The 16,176-nt window shown below is 39.4% G+C and overlaps 1 protein-coding gene across 1 annotated transcript in view; it reads left to right on the top strand.

The window, feature by feature from the left end:
- The window catches only part of LOC134755834 (uncharacterized), a 77,733-nt gene that overhangs the window by 9,109 nt on the left and 52,448 nt on the right, over positions 1-16,176 (top strand). The gene's annotated exons all lie outside the window — the stretch shown is intronic.

The following is a 16,176-nucleotide window of genomic DNA, read 5'->3' as shown; positions in this document are numbered from 1 at the left end:
AAAATAGTAATATTAACCTCATTTTGCTTCATACCTGTGTCGCTTAACTTCAAGCTCGGATAAATCCATTCGACCCTCTTAGGACATATTTACCTTATTACCTTTACCTAATACCAAAATCGCAAAATCTGACAGTTGGATTTACCCGAGTTTGAAGTTAAGCGACTCTCCTAATATATTATACTAGCTTTTTCCCGCGACTTCGTCTGCGTGGGATTAGTAATTTGGGTACCTTAGTTTTTAAACAAATCTACTTTAAAATCCACCCTTTTTTCACCCCCAAATTGGTCCACTATAAATTTCCGCACTATTTTTTACACCCTTAAGGGATGATTACGGGGAAAAAAATATTCTATATGCTTTCCCACAGATCAAACTATCCCTATACCAAAGTTTCATCTAAATCGGTACAGCGGTTATTGATTCCCCATACAAATTTCCACCCACTTTTTCACCCCCTTGAGGGGTGAGTTCTGGGATAAAAAGTAATCTTTGTCCTTCCCCGGGACTAAAACTATCTGTATACAAAATTTCAATTAAATCGGTTTAGCGGTTTAAGCGTGAAGAGGTAACAGACAGACAGATAGACACACTTTCGCATTTATAATATTAGTATGGATTCTAAGGGCCACTTGCACCATTCACTAACTCGGGGTTAACCGGTTAAACCTGGAGTTACCATGGTTACCAGTACAATTTGCCACTGGTTTAACGGTTTAACCGGTTAACCCCGGGTTAGTGGGATGGTGCAAGTGGCCCATACACTTTTAACTTGTCAGCATCTTTTTTTTTTTCATATCTTCGTACGCTAAGAAACAATAGATGTTACACTTCACCCAGATACGCAGGTGCTGTGTAATTGGCAATGTTTAAAATGATGCGCGTACACTCGACACTTGATGAATATTCATGCTGGCGCTGCGCGCTGGCACCGTCACCGCGCCCGTCGCGTCGTGTCGGTGCCGTCCAAAATAGGGTTAAATTGCAAGTATGCAGCCTTTTCAAATTTACTACTAAAACTTCTGTGAACACTTTAAACCAAATACCCCTTCTTTTTAGGGTTCCGTACTCCGTAGTCAACTAGGAACCCTTATAGTTCCGCCATGTCCGTTTGTTCGTCCGAGGCTTTGCTCCGTGATCGATAGTGCTAGAAAGCTGCAATTTGGCATGGATATCTAAATCAATAAATCCGACAGTCGTACAATAAAATCTATGAAAAAAATTTTTTTGGGGGTGTAATTTTTTTTCGCTTTAACCGAAACCGAATGAAATAAAAATTGTAACCAATTGGAGGTGAAAGGCACCAAGCATCATTTCATCCCTTTGTTAACAATCTTCTGTTGTTACCTATACTAGTATTACTTACTTATATAACGTAATACTGCATGCACTGCACTGTTAACTGGTAAGCGTTAAGGATTTTTTTTATCTTCTTTATGAATTTATAATGTATTAATAATACTTATCTCTTCTTTTGTAAATGTCTCCCGGAGCCTTAAGCTCCAGTGGTATATAAGCTCCGAATAATCAAAATAATTGTATTTATTAAGTGGTGAACGGTATTGGTCACACATACTGTAAATAGCGTTAAAACTACTATATTTAAGTTTCCCTTGTAGTGACTGTTTGTTTACCTAAATAAATTGAAAAAAAAAAAGTAGCTCCAGACCAGTTTAGCCTATTGTGACGGAAGGGTAACTACGGAACCCTACACTGAGCATGGCCCGACATGCTCTTGGCCGGTTTTTTTTAATTACATATAGGATGGCGTATAGCATGGCATTCGAATTAAAAACAAATGTTACTAATATGAATTTAATGCAATACGTTCGTAGTATCTCATGGCATAGTAGAAGAGCGACGATTATAGGTATCCGACCTTTGGATACCTAATCGTCGCTCGTCGTCGCCGGAACTTTGGAGTGTCGTTTTATTAAGATTTTGTAGCTTCCTTTACATATCCGCCTGTCTTATTTTAAAGATTTTAAATTTACGTTTTGTCCATTATGATGCAAATTAAACATCAATAAAATGGTTTCCGGACGTCGTATAATTTATGTTTGTAAAATATCGATTTAGTTTTCTATTGCTAGTTTGATTTTGAGGCGTACGTAGGCGTAAATATATAATAACTAATAGCGATAGTAGGTATTATTTGGAGTTGCATAAAATACGTAGAAATAATAAAACGAATGTTAGTGTCTATATAAAAGTTAGATTGCACTGCCATCGTGCTATCAACCCATCACGAACAATTTTCCATACACGATCTAAAGTAGGCAACGGGTCTCAAATTGTAAAACACTTTATGCTGCGAGTAAAGATTCAATTATGAGATATCAGTAAACAATACCATGTGTGATAGCGCAATGTTTCTTTGTATACGATAACAACAGAGAAGTGACGGTGCTACTCTCCATTGGCAAATCGTATGCTTGCGAACCAAGAATAATCACGTACGAAATTCATAAAACCAATCAGTAATCTTATAGGTGAGAAGTCTGTTTTGCACACTCACGAATTTTCTGCAATATGTGTACATTCCATTTCATACTTTTATTATTTTGTCTCTTGATAACTTTAGAAATATTGTTCAGATGTCAGTGAATGAATGAATGAATGTTTATTTGCACAAAAGAAGCGTACCTATATATACAGGTGTAAATTTTTTGTTTTTTAAACTATTCTTGTTTTGCCCAGACTGGCAATTTAATTTTTTTTTTTTTTTTTTATGAAATAGGAGGCAAACGAGCAGACGGATCACCTGATGGTAAGCGATTATCGCCGCCCATGGACACCCGCAACACCAGAGGGGTTGTAAGTGCGTTGCCGGCCTTTAAGATGGGAGTACGCTCTTTTCTTGAAGGTTTGAAGGTCATATCGGTCCGGAAATACCGCAGGCGACAGTTCATTCCACAGTTTAGCTGTGCGAGGCAGGAAGTTTCTAGAAAAACGCACAGTTGAGGACTGCCAACCATCTAAGTGGTAAGGATGGTAATGTTGTCGCGTAGGGCGATGGCGAAAAGAAGCGGCAGGGATTAATCCGAACAATTCCTCGGAGCACTCCCCGTTATACACGCGATAGAAAATGCAGAGCGAGGCCACATCTCTACGCAGCGCCAAGGAATTAAATTTGGTAACTGAGATTTTTAAGATAACTCTTTTACTAATAAGAGCTTCTTATTTATGAAAAAATTATATCACATGTGGTAACTGTAGCTCAGGCATGATTAAAATATTTTTAAAAATAATGTCACACAAAACATGAAACTTTCCAAAAATTTAAACCTTTTTCCGGTAAACGATACCTCACTACTTGTTTACAGTTTTGTAACAAGAGAAATAAAATATGTCAACAACATGCAGACAAATGCAAATATGGTACCAAAAGCCAAGTCAATTTCATGCAATTATGGGAAAGGCCAACACATTGCACAGGTCAAAACTGCCAGCATTAGAGTTGCGTAGTCAAACTAGAAACATTAATTCATACTTCTTCTTCCTCGGTCCCTCATTGCTGAGGATCGCGACCATGTATGCTCCGTCTCCATATAGTGTGCGGTCATAAGCCATATGGGTCACGCACTGCATGTTGCCGCCAACCACCCTCTTCACACCATCAGACCATCTCGTGGGTGCTTTTCCTCGCGCGCGCTCGCCATCCATTTGACCCAAGATAATCTGCCTTTCTAGGTCATGCTTCTTAGACCGCATGATATGACCAAAAAAGCTGAGTGCGCGTTCTTGACATACTGTAGAGAGCCGTGTGGTGATTTTCAGCTCCTCTAGGATGGACCTATTGGTTGTCATAGCCGTCCAGGGTAAGCGTAAGTCTTTGCCAACACCACATCTCAAAAGCGTCGATTTTTGCCCTGTCGCGACTTTTCAAACTCCATGTCTCGGCACCGTATACGAAAATCGAGAATACCAGAGATCGAGTCAAGCGCACCTTGGTTGAACGTTGAATGCTTCTGTTCCTCCAGATCTTATCGAGGTTCGCCATAGCACTTTTGGCCATACCAGATCTACGGCGTATTTCGCCAGCGCAGCCACCGTCACAGATTATCAGCGACCCGAGATACACAAACTCACTCACTTTTTCATATTTCCTGAGTGCATCGGTGATGGGAAGTAGTTTGTCTCGGTCTATCACCATTACTTTCGTTTTGGAATGGTTAATCTTAAGACCAAGGTTAGCACTCTCAACCTCAATTTTCTTTAGAAGAGTTGCCATCTCCTCTTCGCTTGATGCCACTATCGTCGTATCGTCTGCGTATCTCAGATTGCTGACCCTGCGTCCACCCACTACGACGCCGCCTTTCCAGCCGTCCAATGACTTCCTCATAATATGTTCGCCGTACAAATTAAAAAGTTTCGCCGACAGAATGCAAATTTATTAATATATTTATTAATTTATACAAATCAGTATAAATGCGATCACTTTAGTAATTCTCTTGACTGATCCAGACTAATACTTATACTCGATTTTGATGAAGCTTGGCACGTAGGAAGCTTAAATCCTAGGATAGACTACTTTTTTTTTTTACTTTATCCCGAAGGAGTGGATCGTCCAGTAAGATATTTTTTCTACTCATTGACTGTAATGGTTGAATTAAGATTTCGTATACCAAACTGTAATTGGGTACTTTTCATATATGGACCAACTCAAATATAATATAAATTTCGAAACGGTTTAATCAACTATAATGAATTTGATCAATCACGTGGCGCCGCGGTCCAGTGGAAAAGACACCAACGCGCGACTATTTCTTGAGTAATACTGTAGCTTTATCGAGTTTTTTTTGTTGTTGATAGCTACAATTGGGTAATTTGAAAATGGACAATAAATGAACTGCGCGACATACAAGTTAGCTACGATGCTTAAACCGAATAGGATATACACTGCAGCCACTAACCTGAGAGCTGATGGTGGAAGCTGGAGTCTTGGAGTCCACGTGACCAAGGTGGACTGCAGCGTCTTCTGAAGCGTCACACGGTTTTTCTGAAGTGTTTTGTATGCCGGCCGGCGAGAATGACACTATATTTAGCACTTTTTAGTTAAATTTTGGACATTCCATTCGAATTCGATGCGAACACGTTGAGATTTCAAAATGGAGTCAGCCAGAAGGTAAAACTTCGGCGTGAGTTGTCTCGCTCGCGCACAGGTTGCGCGTCGATCTTGCATCTCTTTCTAAGCGACCACAGACGTAGACCAACGATCTACGCTATCCATTCGGAAAGCATCGTGAATATATTGATGGCGCGAAAGTTTAAAATACTTATTTTCAAAACGTGAACATTCCGCCCACCAAAATACAATGTTTTGTATTTTAATAAACTTTAACTTTAAGCGAGACAATGTGTATGAACAATCTTAAACCTAAATTTTAAGAACTATTTTTTTTTCTTTATAACTACAGTTAATCTATCTTAATAATAATTAAGTTACTGATTAGTCAACTTGGTTAGGAAGTGGACATAATTTAGCTAATGGTCGCTTAAGAAGATTTCCATTAGCAGTTCGGAGTGTTGCTAAGCGTACAATTCCGTCCGGCCCAGGATGCAGTTCTACTACGCGAGCTAGAGGCCAGTGTAACGGCATTGTATTCTCAGTTTTGATAATAACAACCGAGTTAACATCTAAAGGTTGGCACTGAGAAGTCCATTTTGCACGTTTTGTCAGCGACTGTAAATATTCCGATTTCCAACGCTTCCAAAAGTCTTGTTGAAATCTTTGAATTAATTGCCATCGACCTAGACGGTTCAGTTTCATCGAAGTGTGGTCTTCGTCGGGTACTGCAGTAAGCGGCTCAAGCGTTAGAAAATGACCTGGGGTCAGTGCGCTTGGGTCGTTCGGATCAGAGCTCACGGGGCATAACGGCCGAGAATTAAGCGAAGACTCAATCTGAACGAATAATGTGGTTAATTCTTCGAAAGTAAGAGTTTGATCTCCGACAATACGATACAAGAGAGATTTCGCCGCTTTGATTTGGATTTCCCACACTCCTCCGAAGTGAGGACTCGACGGTGGGTTGAATCGAAACTCTATGTGTTCTGTGCTGGCAGCTGATCTCATATAACTATTGAGCACGTTATTTGCGCCTATGAAATTAGTTCCACAATCTGAATGAATAACACTTACTCGACCTCTGCGGCTCACGAATCTTCGAAGCGCGGCAATGAAAGCTTCAGAGGATAAGTCTGATACTGCTTCGAGATGTACAGCCTTTGTTGTGAAGCACACAAACAGACACAAATATGCCTTCCCTATTTTAGCACCTCTATATGAACCTAAACGAATGCGGAATGGCCCCGCAAAGTCGACGCCAACTATTGAAAAAGGCTTAGCTTGATTTACGCGAGTTGCCGGTAGATCACTCATGAACGGTTCAAGGGGAACCGGATTTAATCGATAACATCTGATACATTTAGATAGACAGTGCCTAATCGCGCGTATGGGAGACAAGATCCAAAACTGCTGTATTAAGAGATAATGCAGCGTGTTCGTGCCTGGATGACAGTTTTCGCGGTGGAAAGCCTCAATAATGCGGTAAGTTAACGTAGCGTTACGCGGAAGTAGAGCAGGGTGTTTATGATCGAACTCGAGTCCAGATCTTGATAAACGTCCGCCCACCCTGAGAATACCATATTTATCTATGAACGGATTTAATTTGCGCATAGATTTAGAAAGAGGCTTCTTGGTTTGTAAACGAATAATTTCATTATGAAAGTGTTGCGATTGTACATGTTTAACGATAGGCCCGAGAGCGTTGTGAAGTTCATTGAGGTTAAGGTAAGTAGTCTGACAACGCGTTTGCTTGTTACGTAGGTTTCTTATAAACCGCTGACAATAAGCTATAATCCTCTGGACCTTTCTTATCGAAGAGAATTTCTCTAGTAAACCATCGAGGAAGTGCGTGTCGTCTTGGACGACTTGGACGATGAACGCGTGTGTGCGTTCTTCAACTATAATGTCGGGATTGCCGCGATCAGAAATATCACTCGTGGACGCATCGAGTGAAGGCCATGCTGCAGATGGCTGCCTAAGCCACTCCGGTCCCGCCCACCATAGGGAACTGTGCAACAGATCTACTGGAAACAATCCGCGAGACGCTATATCAGCGGGATTATCTGCCGATGGTACGTGGTTCCAACTGGCGTCGGGAACGGACTCCTGAATATGACTAACTCTATTGGCGACAAACGTCTTCCAACGGTGTGATGGCGCCTTTATCCATGAAAGTGCAACGGTGGAATCCGACCAAGCAAAAATTTTGAAGTTCGGTAGTACTGACGAGTAAATTTCTTTTACGTATTTAAGGAGATCTGCGAGTAATACCGCTGCGCACAGCTCCAGGCGTGGGAGAGAAACGCGTTTGATGGGACAAACTCGACTTTTGGCTAAAAGTAAGTAGGTATGTACCTTATTATGGACATCAGTGGCGCTCAGATAGACCACAGCTCCGTATCCAGCCTCCGAGCTATCTGAAAAGCCGTGTATCTGACAATTCGTCATGTTCACGACGGATAAACAACGAGGTATCTCTACGAGTTGCAGGGATGACAATTGATCAGAAAACCGTTCCCACTGTTCAACAATGTCATCAGGAGGGGTTTGGTCCCAGCCTACACATGCAATCCACAATCGTTGAATAAAGCACTTGGCGAGGAAAGTTAAAGGACATAAAAACCCCATAGGGTCGAATATACGAGCTAATTCACTAAGAATAGTGCGTTTAGTACAAATACGGTTTAACGGTTTCACTTCGAAAGTGAATGCGTCTTTGATAGGATTCCATTTTAAACCTAGTACCTTAAAACTATAACTTTGATCATAGTCCATACAGACAAAATCTGTCAAACAATGTTCAGCTGGTAACTCGGCTAATAATTCCGGATGATTGCTAGCCCATTTTCGAAGTTCAAATTGGCCTCTCTTCAATAAGGCTATAACTTGACTTATAGTTTGGCTTGCTTCCTCGAAAGATGGAGAACCGCTGACAATGTCGTCGACGTATACATTATGTTGTAAGACTGACTTAGCTAACGGAAACTCATCTCCTTCGTCTTGGGCCAACTGTTTTATTGTACGACATGCAAGGAAGGGCGCTGAGCTTACACCGTATGTGACAGTATTCAAACGGTATTCTCGTATGGGTTCGGACTGGTGAAAGCGCCAAAATATTCGTTGGTAATCACGATTGTGTTCAGCTATTAGCAGCTGCCGATACATTTGCCGCATATCAGCGGTGAAGACAATTGCATTGATACGAAACCGGCATAATATATCAAGAATGTTCGTTTGCAGTTTCGGACCTATCAGTAAACTTTCGTTCAGAGAAATACCGCGCGCGTCCTTTGCCGACGCGTCGAAGACGACCCGCAGCTTTGTTGTGGCGCTTTCAGGGCGTAAAACACAATGATGTGGTACGTAATACCTACCTTGGGACAATTCGCTTATAGGAACTAGACTCATGTGCCCGCTTTTTAAATAGTCCGCCATGAAATCGGAATATTGAGCATGAAGTTCAAGGTTATTTAAGAGTTTTCGCTCTAGCGAGTGGAATCGTCTAAGGGCCGATTCCCTCGAGCCGGGAAAGCAGAGATCCTTGACATTTTCTTTAAAAGGCAAGGTGACGATATACCTCCCGGTGGGATCACGAGATAACGTTTCAGTGTAATGTTGCTCACATTGGATTTCTTCGTTGGTAAGCTTTGGAATAGCTTGAGGAACGGAGTCAAGCTCCCAAAACCGTTCTACCTGTGAACGGAGCTGCTCTCCTTCTGTGACAAAGAATGAATTCATTTCAGCTGCTCCGGCAATCTTAGTACGACCCATCAAAATCCATCCAAATATTGTATTAAGAGCAGGTGGCTGAAATTCTCCTCCATCAATACTTCCTGGGGTTAGAAGTAAGGGGAAGACCTCCGCGCCTAACAGAACATCGACGTCTCCCGGCAGGTGACATTTAGGGTCGGCTAGTTTCAAGTTTTGCACATGAGTCAATTGAGTCTTGGTAAGTTTGGCGTTAGGCATCGGACCGCATATCGTAGCCAAAGTGAGAGCTTCAATACTGAATACCGTTTCGTTATTCACGCCTATTTCCAGCTGAATTGCACCCGATACGGGAGCCCGCAACAGACCTAAACCGTTAATAGTACGTGGTGTTGATGATCGATTGAAGCCCAAACGAGTAGCCGCACGCTCAGTGATAAAATTGGGTTGACTACCCGGGTCGATTAGGGCACGACATGGTTGAAATCTTCCAGCAGAATCGCGAACGTTAATCTGGGCAGTAGCTAGCAATACAAACGAATTTATGCATGAATTTGTAACCAGGCTCGCTTGTGTACACGTATTTGAAGATTCGACTACGTTGCAAACGTTTTCCGCTTCGCTAGCTTCCGAAGTTTCAAGATGAAGTAACGTATGATGACGTTTATAACACTTTTGACATTTGAAAATGGATTTACAATCTTTAATGCCATGGGAAGGTTTCAAACAATTAAAACACCAACGGTGTTGTTTAGCGTGATCGAATCGTTCTTGTGGTCGTTTAGAGGAAAACGTTTTACAATGGAGTATTGAGTGGTCCTCTCCGCAAAACGAGCATTTGGTAGTAGGGATAGGTGTCACCGTTTGCTGTACCGATGACGTGGAATGAAGCGTTGTTTCACCCTCGTTTTGATCATCTGCCGATAACAAAGTCGTCACTTGTTTTTTCACATAGTTGAGTTTGTCGGAGCGTTTATCAAAAGGTTTACCAGAATAACTGAAAGAACGAGACTTGTCGGCTATCCGAGCTTTTTCAACATCACGAGTTTTATCATTTGACGAAAAGTGCGTATCACGAACAAGCGCTTCGCATTGTGAATATAGAAAAGTCTTAAGCGACTCATACGTGGGCAACTCAGCAGTTGTTGGCTGTTTCTCAAACAAACATCTAGTCTTCGAATCCAATTTAGAAAGAAGAAGGTACGTTAGAACAAAGTCCCATTTGTCAGTAGGTAAGTCGAGGCGCGTTAGCATTGTTAAGTTTTCTTGAAACGTATCAAGGGTTCTACGAAACTCATGAGGTGAATTTGATTTGAAAGTAACATCTAACATTTCTTTCCAACAAGTAAACGCTAAATCACGCTTACCGCGATAACGCCCGATTAAAGTTTCGTAAGCAGCGCGGTAATACTCGGCCGCCACGGGGAAGGTGCGGATGAGTGCCAATGCGTCGCCCGACAGGCAAGATACTAAGTAATGCATTCGTTCCGTGTCCGATAACGCTTTGTTTTCGTGAATAAGTGAATTAAACATATCGTAGAATTCGGACCACAGTTTAACATTTCCGCTAAAGTTCGGAAGATTGATCTTCGGGAGCCGGGCTTGTGTGACGTTACCCGTTGGAGGATACGACGGTGGACTCGGTTCATCGGAGGGTCCCAGGAGTTGCCGATGCAACGAGAGTATTTCAAAATAACATTCGTCAAATTGACTTCTAATTTCATCCTCCCTAACCTCCAAGTCGTTATCGATAACGCTCAAAATGTCGGCATGAGCCTCTTCAAATTTGTTTGCATGCCTTTTAACTTCTGAGTAATGTACAAGAAACGAGTCCATGTAAGTTACGTCATTTTTCGCCTGACGCGCAATCTCTAATGCTTTCTTTACGCGGTTAAACGCAAGTGTACGAATACGACGTAACGCCGGCAGATCGTTAACTGTTAAACCTTCCATTTCTATCGACTTTGATTTAGTTCCTTTAATTGATTTCCTTTTATACAATGGCATAGTTCTGACTGTACCTTTTAGTACCTATAGGTACGTTATAAGTATTTGTAGTTTAGTATTGTATCGTAAAGTTATACGTGAATCACTAGTGATACGTCTTAGAGTACACAATACCTAAAGTAAACCAATATATACGCAATAATAGAATATATTTTATAAGTATGCACGAATGTGGTTTCAATTTACACGTAAATAAACGACCATCTGTTACTAGGTACCTATACGTACAGACCTACACAGTTATACTTAGATAGTTTCACTTGCAGCGAAAAATGTAAGCACAAAGTACCTAGTAAAAGTAAAATGTTTATGAATTCTCTTGAGTATACTATACTGTACTACGTACGGGAATTATACGAATAACCCAAACGATAGAATACCTAAGTGAATATAGGGTTAGACGTATTGAGATGCACAAATAACTCAAAGAAATCAAACAAGTAGGTACTTATTATATTCTTAACGCAGAAAATTAATATTACGATTTACGATTGTATGCAACGCGACTAAATACGGAAGGCGATAATGCAATATGAACTTCTCGGAAATGTAGTTTAAGTACACGGACTTTTCAAATTGGTCGGTTTATACCAGAATGATTTGCAGTAATTATTGCAATATTTCGCTAACAATAGCACCTATTGTTAATATAATCTTATAAGTAATAGGTTGCTCATACACATATACGCCTGTTTTAACACCTGATTTATAGAATTTTAACATAAACTCAATAATTGCGCTGCTAGTAATAAGAACGGCGGGTAGGTATTTTACGCCTTTGGAATGTTGCAATTTAACTCAAAATATCGTAAATAGGTGGGAAATAGTATTAAATTGCTTGAATTTGTTAAATTTACTTTACCAATGATGGAATCTAAAGGTTCCCGGGTTTCGGCACCAAAAAATATGTAGCTTTATCGAGTTTTTTTTGTTGTTGATAGCTACAATTGGGTAATTTGAAAATGGACAATAAATGAACTGCGCGACATACAAGTTAGCTACGATGCTTAAACCGAATAGGATATACACTGCAGCCACTAACCTGAGAGCTGATGGTGGAAGCTGGAGTCTTGGAGTCCACGTGACCAAGGTGGACTGCAGCGTCTTCTGAAGCGTCACACGGTTTTTCTGAAGTGTTTTGTATGCCGGCCGGCGAGAATGACACTATATTTAGCACTTTTTAGTTAAATTTTGGACATTCCATTCGAATTCGATGCGAACACGTTGAGATTTCAAAATGGAGTCAGCCAGAAGGTAAAACTTCGGCGTGAGTTGTCTCGCTCGCGCACAGGTTGCGCGTCGATCTTGCATCTCTTTCTAAGCGACCACAGACGTAGACCAACGATCTACGCTATCCATTCGGAAAGCATCGTGAATATATTGATGGCGCGAAAGTTTAAAATACTTATTTTCAAAACGTGAACAAATACCTATTATTCATATATTATGCACGCGTTGATGTCTTTTGTACTATTGAGATACTTACCTAGTTTTCTTTAATTATTTAGGTTTTATAGTAGAAAGTATTATTTTAGATGACTCTTAAAAAAAAAAATTGTATACAATAGTGATATAAGTAATCAAGCTTTTCAATCTTGTAACTTTACTCGACTGAGCAGCTCTCTATTATATCACGATTGTATAAAATACTAAATATAAGAGCCTCGGTAGAGAGTATCATTTCGTTCCATTTGGAGTTGAAACTCTAGGTCCATGGGGTCCCAGCGCGCATAAGTTGTTTGCAGAAATCGCGAAGCGTCTGGTTGACGTAACTGGTGACCGAAGAGCTGGCGGCTTTGTCGCACAACGTATCAGCATTGCGATACAGCGGGGAAATGCCGCCAGCATCCTTGGTACAATGCCTCAAGAGCCTATTTTAGATTTAAGCTAGTTATTAATTTCGTTTACGTAGTACCACTGTATATATCTTGTAGGTAAATAAATGTCTATTATATAAATACTAAATATTATAACATTTATCTGTCAGTATCTTACCTACTTTATGGAGTTACCTCTAACAGTTATAAATGAATGTTAAAATCTAAAGTTACAAAAATACTTCGTTAATGACAAAGACCGAAACTAATTTAGGCAATCTTTATTATTATATAAAAATGATAGCCAGGTAATGGTGACATGAGAAGCAATAACGACCAAGGAATCGTACATTTGCATACTCCGAACTATTACACTTGTTTTTATATACCTGCCTTTCTTATTACGCAATGTTTATATCTAAAATACCTGTCTGTAACATGTAGTTTCACTTTTGTACCGTATTCATATATAAATGTTCAATCCCTAGTATTGTTACAAGGCAATAGATGGAATATTTTCATTATGGCTCAACATATCCCCATTAATCATCATTAGCTGCCATATTGTGGTAGGTATCTAGTATAGATTTGTTACTTACAGGCAAGAGGTTATTGACATCTTGACACAAGGGACTTAGTATCGTTGATTCATGTGTATATTTTATGTATTATTACAATTTGATTGCGCAATAGTACAAATAGTCCACCGCTGATTAAGGTCACCAATTATATTTTTCCGTCTCCACTGGTCAATGATTGGGCTACTTAGAAACATTGGCATGCAGTATTTCTAAACATAAGCAAGAATAAATCGAATCAAATATGTATATTTTAAGGAAAAATAATAGTAATATCCCTATTTATTCTTTTGGGGTAATGTTAAAATGAAAGGATTTCAATTTTGATAGTAATCGCAAAATTGCCAAGAGCCGTGAGAATGAGCGGCCCTTCGGAACGGGACCCGGGATTAGATAACGGACCGGACCAGCCAGCCCCGGGCAATATGCTAATGCTGCTCCGCGAAAAGCAGCGCGCGCGCCGCGCCGCCTCCGGTGCTACTAACCCACATCTCGCTATGATGAGGCTGTCTGTGGTCAGCGCATTCCCAAATACGCTCGTTATACTTTCGCATCGATCGACGAAAGTTTTAAACGATCGGACATGTGGGAAGTAGGTACCTACATCATTACTTATTAACAAAACTTGTCATGACGCTATAATGTTACCAAAATGGTGATTGGAAGATTGTAGGAACATTTTCTTCCCTATCTCTCATTAAGTAATGGCAATTTTTTAACATTACCACTTTTCATTTTATTGAGAAAAAATACATTGAGCACTGTACTTACAGGCTGGTTTAGAAATGGGTGAGTAAGAGCAACTAAGAAAAAAATAAAAAATATATTTAAGCTGCTTATTTCTATAAAAAATTGAAAAGATTTTTGGAGATAAGGAAACTAATATTAAATATTTATACATATTTTTTTTAGGTACATAGGTACATTAGGTACGTACATAGGTACATATCTTATTTCAATTAAGTATTTTTTAATAATATTTCTTGCTTGTCCACTCGTTCGTCCTTCAATAAGTGTTAATAATTCCTTTGAAAATCTATTCAAGGTACTCGGTAAGATGCAATTCCACACTCTTTGCCCGTATGCATAAGATTACGTTTCGCTGTGAAATAAATATCTTAGACTTTCATTTATTTTTAATATACAATCAGCCACTACATTTTCATCTATATATATAAATGCACGTGTCCTGACTGACTGATTCATCAACAAAGAGCCGAAACTTGCATCTATAAAGTGTACAAGAAATAAGAAGCGATTTTGAGAAATTCAACCCCTAAGGGGGTTAAAAGGGCGATGAAAGTTTGTATGGGGTTCAAGTTTTATTTTAAGCTGGGAATTTGAAACTTTGTATAAAGGTAAGGTACTGGTAAGGGGTTGTAACTTGTAATAGTTGTATTGTATAACTAGCCTAATGAACCGATTTTGCATGTACAACCAGCCTTAAAGTTTATATTCTATGATGGTTCATTATATTTTGTATGTGGGTATTTTTGCACTTTGTAGTTTTTCCTCAGTCACCTGTTGACCACGAACGCTGTAAAGGGTTCGAAACGTCGGGATGTATTATAAATTCAATATACGCGATATAATCCGTTTTCATAGTTTTATTTCATGAGTAACTATCGCGGTAACCGAAGACAATATTAAAGGTAATTTATTAAAAAACAGGAAAACTTGTTTCAGCGTTTTTGAAATTTCATCCCCTAAGGTGGTGGAAAAGGTGTTGAAAACTTGTATGGAGATCAAACATTTTTTTGAGCGGGTGACAGTTATTCCAACGTTTTCAAAATGCATTCCCTAAAATATTTAAGAAGGGGTTGAAAGTTTGAATCCATTACAAATGCTTTAAAACTTCTTAGAAAGGTATAATATAAGATTACACGAAATGTTACTTCAACGTTATTGATAATTCAACCCCTAAGGGGGTTAAAAAGGGGATAGAACTTGGTAAAAGGGCATTATATTAAAATAGACGAAAACTGATATCACCGTTTTTGAAAATTCATTCCATAAGTTGGTGAAAAAAGGATTGAAAGTTTGCATCGGGAACGAGAATTTGTTTAAATAGTGAACTTGAAATGTCGTAAAAAGACAATAATAGAAAACAAGAAAAGTGATTTCAGCCCTTTTAGAAATTTATTCCCAAAGGGAGTTAAAATGGGTTGAAAGTTTACATCATCGAGAGCGAACATTGTTTTTTAAATAGTAGACTTGTAAATATTTTAAGCGCCATTATCACCATCCCACTAACCCGGGGTTAACCGGTTAAACCGTTAATCCAGTGTCAAATTGTACCTACGGGTAACCATGGTAACTCCAGGTTTAACCGGTTAACTCCGGGTTAGTGGAATGGTGCAAGTGGGCCTAAGGGGGTTATAAAATCAATAAAAATAAAATAGCCTTTTATTCCTTGCTTGCACTTAAGATTACAGTTTTCATGTTAGTTATTTAAGTATTACTATTTTCTAATGTTAGTATATTTTTACTTATTTTTGTTCTAACTTCTATATACAATTTTTACTTTATAAAAATAATGCTTCATTACTTTAAGTGTTTGTGTATATACATTAGATATTGTTTTATTAATATGGTTCTGTTGCAAGAACCCCTGTCTGGGTATAGGCCTCCTCCAAACGGTTCCATCTCTCTCTGTCTTGGGCCACCTGTAGCCACGAAGGTCCAGCGGTTCTGACGATGTGATGACGATGTTCTAAGGGGGTTAAGAGGGATTATATCCAGAACAAAGCATGAGATTTGTATAATTATTAACAAATGATTAACCGTCCCTACTGCTCAGCTATCTTTTGCTGCATAATGTTCTATGCTCTTGTAGAATATATAGCCACAAACATACAAATCAACGCGTACGAAGTCGCGGGCATCAGCTATTTTTTATTCTTATGTCGTTGTGATAAATAAACAAGTATAGATTCTATAAAATCATTTTATTTGTAGTTCTAAATTACTTTAGAAATAAAAATTACCTCCGTGTTCA

Source organism: Cydia strobilella, chromosome 3, assembly GCF_947568885.1.
Source record: "Cydia strobilella chromosome 3, ilCydStro3.1, whole genome shotgun sequence".
Classification (NCBI taxonomy): Eukaryota; Metazoa; Arthropoda; class Insecta; order Lepidoptera; family Tortricidae; genus Cydia; species Cydia strobilella.
This window is presented reverse-complemented; position numbering and strand designations above follow the sequence as displayed.